Genomic DNA, 8,720 nt, shown 5'->3' with positions numbered 1-8,720 from the left:
TGTTAAAACATATATAGCCAGACCTAAAATATATATGTTGTGTTTAGAAGTTTGGCAGGTCTGTTGTATCGAAAAGCCCTTTATATACATGCATATGGGTTCCATTGATCGCGATTTGTGATGATGGACTTGAAAGGATATATATTATATTTATAATACCGGCGGGTCTGCAATAACGATAGGCCGGACCCGATATTGATCACACCATAATTTATAACTCCATCGGGTCCGCGATTATCACAAAATGTTTATGACTTATGCCGATTGTGATTTGTGATTGCGGGCTAGACCCGAAAGTATATATATTATGTTTTATAATTGTGGCGGGTCCATCATATCGCATAACATATTATATATCTATATATATATATATGGAAAGCGCTGATTGTGATGAGCGATGGGGATTCTGGACCCGATAGTTTATATGCTATATCTTATAACTCAATGCATCCGTCATATCACAGATTGTTAAGAAGTGGGTCAATACAATGTTGAAATGGGCCGATTGCGTTTGCGATAAAGCTATGCCTCGATAGTTGTGCAAAGCCCGTGTTGGAAGCGGAAAAAGCATGTTTTATGGTATATTTTCATTATTAAAGGTATATAATAGAAAAGCGCAGATATGAAGGAATTATGTGTAATTACAACATTACGTTAATACACCACTAGAAAGGGGCCGATTGTGATTTGCGATGGGAAGGCAACGGAGCGCTGAAAAGGTGGATCTAGTGGATTTATGAAGTAGAGTTAATACTTTTTCAGTTCCATAGTTACCAAAGGTTTGCGTTAATTTCGCTTGGTAAAGGGTAAAATCAATGATAAAGCCGAGTCCGAAGAAAAGGCAGATGGTCATGTTTTCTTTATGTTTTGGCCAACATAAGTGCACCCAATATATATGCAAGCCCCAGTCTTCGCACAAGTCAAATTTTAATGCAGTTAATTAGGGTAAAAGTAGATTAATTATTATTAAAGCATTTGCAAAGGAACTCGACAACGGATTAACAGAGAAATCCAACGGTTTTCATCCTCTTCCAAATTCAGTTATGTTCTTGTTATTTCATGTTCTTTGAGGTGTCTTTTATGACGAAACTTCTTGCGATGTTGGTAATCAGAAAAAATGATCTAAAAGTCCTTACTCAAGTTTAAAATAGCCTTGACATTCAAGATTTTTTTGATATATGAAGTGATGTGTTCCCAAGCATAGTGAATGATATTTTCTTTTCCTCACGAGATTTAGATTTTCAAGCCTTTGATCTACAATACAATATTAGTGGTTTATCATCTCCAATTTTGGGATGGGATGATTTTTTAGTTTGGAATGCTCTTGGAATTCATTTGGTCCATACATATTTAGATACTAAACTAGGAGAAAAATTTTTTCAAGTTGTTGAAATTTTAATATACCTTGTTAAAGAAGAGCAATGCCAATTTCAGAATCACATTAGCATCCCATTCTTTGACAATTAGTTTGATGAAGATTATGTTGATCCAATTAACACTGAGATTTCTCATGATATTATCTTGTATTCACCTCCCTTCCATGACCCAAGCAATGTCTTGGGTGGAAATGGATGTTCAAATAACCTCACAGATAATAACATTCTTGATAATTCACCTTTGTTTCAAGCTAATATGAATATGCAAAATTTGAATTTAAAATTTGATTCAACCACAACCAAAGTCTCCCCTCCTGATTATTCTCATCTTTCCTCACATTTAACACAATATCCATTGTACCTAGATGTGTTTGATAATTCTATTATGCAAACATTTTCTTTAAATCCCTTATATCCTTATTCTATTGACCTTGATCGCAACCTGGTATGAGATGGTGTGATTTCACGATCAGATGATGATCAATTTTCTTTACTTGGGTTTGATTATTTTAAGGTCAATTATGTCTTAATGGAAAATACAATTCATTCAAATGGAAAGCTATAATCAAAACCATGATTCTCGTATCTATTTTATGATATTCATTCCTTGACTTGGTATTGTAATTGAATGGTGTTTTCTTGTTGACTTGATCAAGTAGAGAAGGGAAAGGAGAAAACTAAACGTGAGCATATTAATTTCAAACATATATAAGAGTCTATGTAATTGGAATAACCTCTCTTGCAATCAATAAGTGGATCAATCTTCCACCCTAGCGATATAAACGTAGATAAAATACCAATGAGCATAATGAAAATAAAATGAGGAGTGAAATAAGAGAATTTCTTCCTGCATAAAGAAATGAAGAAATCAACTTCGTTGGGTTACTGAATAGGCTTGCTGGTAGTGAAGAAATGCTTGTCTTTCCTGAAAGTGACTATGTCAGGGTACTAAACATGCATGTTGGTGGCAGAGAAACACCAGAGATGGAACTATAACTATGATCATCTTAAACTAAAAAACTGTATACTGTCCTTCTCATGGATCAAAACAATTGAGCCATGGTAAGCCTTGTAAATGTGATTAGCTAAGAAAGGGGATACAAGAGGTTATGCTTATAGTTAGGATAAATGGGGAAGCTAAGGTGGTCCACATGGTGAATCAATACTTCCTGTAAGACTAGAATCTATGCATAAATATAGACTAAAACAGGGAAGATGGAGTTCTTCCAGTGTGTGACCAAGTGTTGTTGTTGTGAAAAGCACCCTCCAAAATGTTGCCTACACTTGAATTTTGGAGCCTGGTTATGATCTTATGATCTATCATTTCAAGTTGTTCATAGTCACTTCATGATTGGTTGATGTTTTTATAAAGGCTCTAAGTGTTGAAAACCATTTTTTTACACATGATTAGCCTTTAGTGTATTCTTAAGCACAAGCCTTTCTAACAAGTCTAACAGTCAGGGTCTACCCTTGAATATAAACATTGCATGGTCTTGGAAAATAGTGCCATAGAGTCCTTAGTGACAGTAATTACATAGTCCTTAGTGGTAGACATTGTGAAACTCTTGGAAATTATGTAGTCCCTAAGGACGTGAACTTCATAGTTGTTAGGGACAATGACTTCATAATCCTTATACACAATCAGTGTGCAATTCTAGTTGACAATGAGAGTGCAATTTTCAAGTCAATATTGTCATACCTCTTAGTGGTATCTACCTCACTCTTGTTTGTTGTCCATGTATAAGAGTCTAAATTAGACCTATTTTCATAGTCATATTTCACTTTTGAGCTCTGTGCAATTTAGAGAATAAGGATAATTCTCTCAATCTCAATTGCAACAATACTATCAATTGAGTGAGGTCTCTCACTTGTTGCTTTCACACGCTTTTGTTTTCATAATTGTTTCTTTCACTTTCATGATTTTCATTTTTTTCTTGCTTTCACTTTTGCAAGTGTCACTTTTGTTCTCTTTTTCTTTCAAATGTGTCACATTATTTTTCTTTAGATTTTTCAAGTGTCATTTTCACTTACTATTACTCTCACAAGTGTCACTTTTTCTTGCTTTCATTCTTACATGTGACACTTTGTTTTCTTCATGTTGGCATGTGTCACTTTCACTTGTTTTCATATATGTTAAGAGAAACTCCTAGAGGGAGCTACAATGCAGTCTCTTGCACTAGTTAATGTTATTTATCATTAGGACATGTGTTATACACATTCATAAGGCATAGTGCACCTTCTGGTTGCATTGCAACACTTCTGTCGTAAAGGTACATCTTAAGTGTTGAACTTGGAGATGAGTGTCGTTTTAATGTCCTTTCATTGTACGCTTATTGGTTTTGGATACTTTGAGTCTTTTTTTCATGTGCTTTGGAACTTGTGTGTGTTTGATCATGTTTCAGACCTATTATATACTCTTACTCTCTTATCAAATTGATCTCACACTTAGTCATTTTTTGAGCTTATACTTTCCTCGCAAATTGTTTCATTGTAGACCAACCCTTCATCCATTAACAATTTCACACTACATAGTACTAAGCCATAATGAAGTGATCTCTCCCTCTTGAAACTCTGTATTACATAGTCCTAGAGGAAAGTATCTCTCAATTATACATTGTGTAATCCTACTACTCAGTCACCCAGTTATTCTATATGCACTTGGACAATGCGTAGTCTTGACTAGCCCTACCTTGTCCTATGAACTGAACAATCATAGTGGATAATGGATCCTCCTCTAGACCCTTAGAATTATCAACTATGAAATCCCTTGATTCATCACATCAATCACTACATATTGCATAGTCACAATGTGCAACCTTTCCTCTCTTGTCTCCTTCACTTGCTCAACCATGCAATGCCTTGGCATGCCTTGCCTCAGTTGTGCACTATGTAGTTTTAGTGGATAGTAGGGCCATCTCTAGGTCACTGCAGTGCTAAAATATACAATCCTGGAGTCTCTCCCTCAAACACTGCACAATGAGTAGTAACAATGCCTAATCCTTCCATTATTTATAATTGAACTTGCCCATTAAGTAGTCCCTGACCTGCCTTATACTTAGCCACTATGCACTGTGTAGTTATATTTCCTATATTCTCACTATCATTCTCCTATATTCGTGCACACAAAATCCACAACATTCCCTCTCAGTTCCTGTCCACTATCTCATCATAGCATGCCTCACATGAGTAAAGGTAGAATAGTGATTGTGGGATTGATGTTTACTTGCCATGACTGAATTTCATTTGTAGGTGGCATCACCCTATCATGGCATCATGATGATCAAGTAGGTTAGCAAGAGAGTTTTGAAAAGAAGGACACTTGTGGATACAAGTGAGAAATATACTATGCAAGAATAAAGGAACCTTGGACCGTGATAGATGGATGGAGATAGAGATTACATCAAAGGCTCTAGTATTATAAACAGATCCTTTGGAGGATGAAGATGAAAGACCTTACAAATTAATCATGAAGAGTTAGTGAAAACAACAAAGAGAAGAGTTTTTGCTTACGCACTATAAAGTCTTATGTTATCATCGCCAAGTCATGGCTTCTCAAAGTGTCACCATAAATGTCATATGTAGTTGATTTTTTTTTCCACATTATTTGTGGATGTAATTACATAATTTCCAAAAAATGAGAAAATGTAAAATGTGTGGAAACCCAAGGATCCCACATTGAATGTGAAAAGTCACTAAAGAGTTCTAAAGTCATGTATAAACTCAAAGGTCACATGGGAATTCGAAAAGTGACATCGGAGCTCAAGAGTCTTGAGGGAAGGTCAAGAGTCACAAGGGAGGTGGAGAGTCACCTCATTGGTTATATATAGACCCTCGAAGCTTAAGAAATGGACTTTTCATCTTGGCTTCTCTAGCTTGGAATAGGAGAGAAGATCATTCTTCGGAGGAGCAAGTGGTGACTTAATGTTCCACTATTGGGGGTAGTGTTGCATTGTTGTAATCATGTATCATTTGACTTTCACTTAATATATTAAGCTCTCAGAACCGACGCACTTTCATGCATATGATGTGAATGATTGTAAGACTATTATTTCATTATTTGTAGTGTATGTTTATGTTTACACATAATAATGAAACTAAACTATTTTGTTGGCTTTAGTATGCATCTTGTTGAATATGCATTGTTATTTTCTTTTATGATCGTTATTATCGTGTGAACTATTTTGCAGGTGAATCAGTGAATCTTTTCATGCTCTTGTGTGTCTCTTTTAGGATAGTACTATTACTTTTTCTTCTATAGGCTCATTCTCTCTTTTCCCTTTCGTGAAAGTACCTTATATACATTAGAATCATATGCTTCACAATGTAAACTTAGTTGCTTGTTTCAAAATATTGGTTGCATAATCTCTTATTTTGATAATTGCAGCCAAGGAAAATCCCTAATAATAATGGTGGTTGGACCTATTATCCATATGGGGCTCCTACTCGAAATCGTGTGAGGTCTAGTTGAGGCTTCATATCAGAGAGAAACCCTTTTTTGGCGAATATACAACACCGCCAACAAGTCGTAATAGATGGAGGGACAAATGACAAGTTGAGCCCATTAAGTCTATTTTGAATCTATTATCTTCAACGGTTTCTTCCCAAATCATAATCCCAAGATTTTTTTTTGAATAGATAAAATCTTACAATCCTTGTGGAAAATATTTATAACTTATCACATCTCAAGTTAGATGGAAAGGTCCAACAACCATGCTTGGGGATATGATTTTATTCATTCAATTTTTCCTTCCTAGTGGAATACATTGTAATGATGCTCAAGCTAAATTATTTACCCTCACAATTGAAGGTTATGTTAATCAGTGATGTAATACATTACCAACTTCTTCTATTCATTCATTTGAGCAAATTTTTAAGGAGCTTTTGAAAATATTGACATGTATGATTATAAATATGTAAATAAAGGAATTAATCGACTTATAATGAAACTTGGTGAATCAGTAAAGAATTTTCTTGATCGGTTTCTTCACCTTTTATATGAGTTTCTTGAAGAAAGATTGATTAGGATCTATTCAGCAACAAGTTTCAAATTTTGGTTCTAGTCTCCTTGAAAAAAATTATATCAGATTCTGCATATTATTTTTCTCTTCCAACTTTTTTATATCATGAGGCACATTTTTCCTCAAAGGATGAATGTATTACTCCTTTTATTCCTCTTCCTCCTCTTTTCTAATTAACAAAAAAAGGTTCCCCCCTTGTCAAGGTTGGAGTCATTCAAAGAAGCATTCATGTCTCTCATGATTCCATCAAATCTAATGTGGAGGTTGATATATTGATTCTTCAAGTTAACACTAACATGCATAATATTAATCTTGAAACTGATTCTGTTGAAGAAAGTGTTTCTTCAAGTGATACATATCATTATATATCATTTACACCTCATGACCCTTTGTACCTTGATTCGCTTAATCAATCTGACTACTAGTAATTATCCTAGATAATTTTGATTCTTGATTTGTTGGTTGACATGGTGATTAGGTACAAGGTAGATATATCTCACAGGTAGAGGAGAAAAATAGTGAAGAGACTTTCAACATTTCTTCCCTCTTTCAGATTCCTCTGTGTCAAAATGATGACTAATCTTCCTTCAATCTTGGTAACCAATCAAATGATCTAAAATTCCTTACCCAAGTTGAAACCTTGGACAACCATAAACTTGAAATTCATGCTTTTGTTGATATAAGAAGTGATGAGTTTCCAAGCATAATTAATGATATTTTATTTTCCACACAAGATTTATATTTTCAGGCCTTTGATATACAATCTAATATGAGTGGTTTATCATGTACAATTGTGTGACGGGATGATTTTCCAATTCAGAATTCTCTTGGACTTCCTCTGGTCCACACATCTTCATATACTAAAATAGGAGAACCAAGTGGTCAAGTTGTTGAAACTTTAATATGCCTTGTTAAGAGAAATTCCAATTTTAGAACCACATTGGTAAGTCATTCTTTAATCACTGTGTTGGAAAAGATTATGTGGATCCAATTAACACTCAGATTTCTCATGATATAACCTTATATTCACCTCCATTTCATGACCCAGGTAGTGTCTTTGGTGATGATGGATGTTCAAATAATCTCACAGATCATAACATGCATGATAATCCTACGTTTTTGCAAGATGGTATAACTATGAAAATTTTAAATTTTGAATAAGATTTAGCTGCAACTGAAGTATCCCCTCCTAAGTATTATCATCTTTCCTCACCTTTAGCACACTATTCATTGTATCTAGATTTGTTTGATAAGACTGTTATACCAACATTTTTTTAAAATCCTTTAGATCCTTATTCTGTTGACCTTGATCACAACCCGGTACATGATGGTGTCATTTCATGATCAGATGATGAAGAGATTGAATCCATTCTTCAATATTTGCTTAATCATAAATGTTTTATAGGTCGGGAGGAAGATCTTACAACTTTAAATGTTTAGGGGAGTTTTCTAATTAATGTATCCAACTTCTCTATCCATCAACAATCTCATATCCTAAATGTAAATATGATCAAATCGATAACATTAATAATGTTTTCATTGACACATCTGGTGACAACGGTATGTACCTACTTGTTGACCTTCCTAAGCCACACAAATTCAATGATCCATCACTTGAAAGTTTAGGGGATTGTTAGGGATTCGAAGCACTTCAAATTTGTTGAATGATTATGTGATCTTCTCACAACCCTGATGGGTTACCCGAAAGAGATTGGATATAGATATTAAAGGATTCTTGGTATTTTCAAGTTAATTTTCCTAATCCCCAAGATAGAGATTTTAATTAGATAAATGATTTTTGTTTAGCTAATTATCCTTCATGTGAATCGCTTGTATCAAACCCAAGGCTTGAGTGCATACCTTTCACAAATCCCCAAAGCTTCACAACCTTTCACTCCAATTTTCAAGACAAAGATCACCAAATGTACAATTTCTCCATGTCTAATCTTTCCATCAATGATAAACTTCTTCTCATTCTAGTGTATGTTTTGAAATTAATTATCTTTCTAGCACAATTGGTCCTCGGGAGTCTAAGTGAATGCTTGAATCATTGGAAAAACCAATCCCTCAAGTTGATGTCAATGTTCGATCATATCCAAATCATGATTATGATATTTTGTTTGCGTGGTCTTACTATTCTTTATTTTGGGGCTTTGGTATACCAACAACCAGTGTTGATTCTTCTGACTTTCATGTTATTGGTATAGTCTTTAATCATATACAAATTAATGATTTCCTATATAGGAAAAGAGGAACCAATCATTTCCAATCATTATCATGTGATAAGGAAGATTCTCTAGTCTAAAGCACCTGTAGATTCTCTCAA

The sequence above is a fragment of the Pinus tabuliformis genome, chromosome 3_2, assembly GCF_031772625.1.
Source record: "Pinus tabuliformis cultivar Carrire ecotype Pingquan chromosome 3_2, CPIR1, whole genome shotgun sequence".
Taxonomy (NCBI): Eukaryota; Viridiplantae; Streptophyta; class Pinopsida; order Pinales; family Pinaceae; genus Pinus; species Pinus tabuliformis.
The sequence above is the reverse complement of the archived record's forward strand: the minus strand, read 5'-3'. Positions refer to the sequence as shown.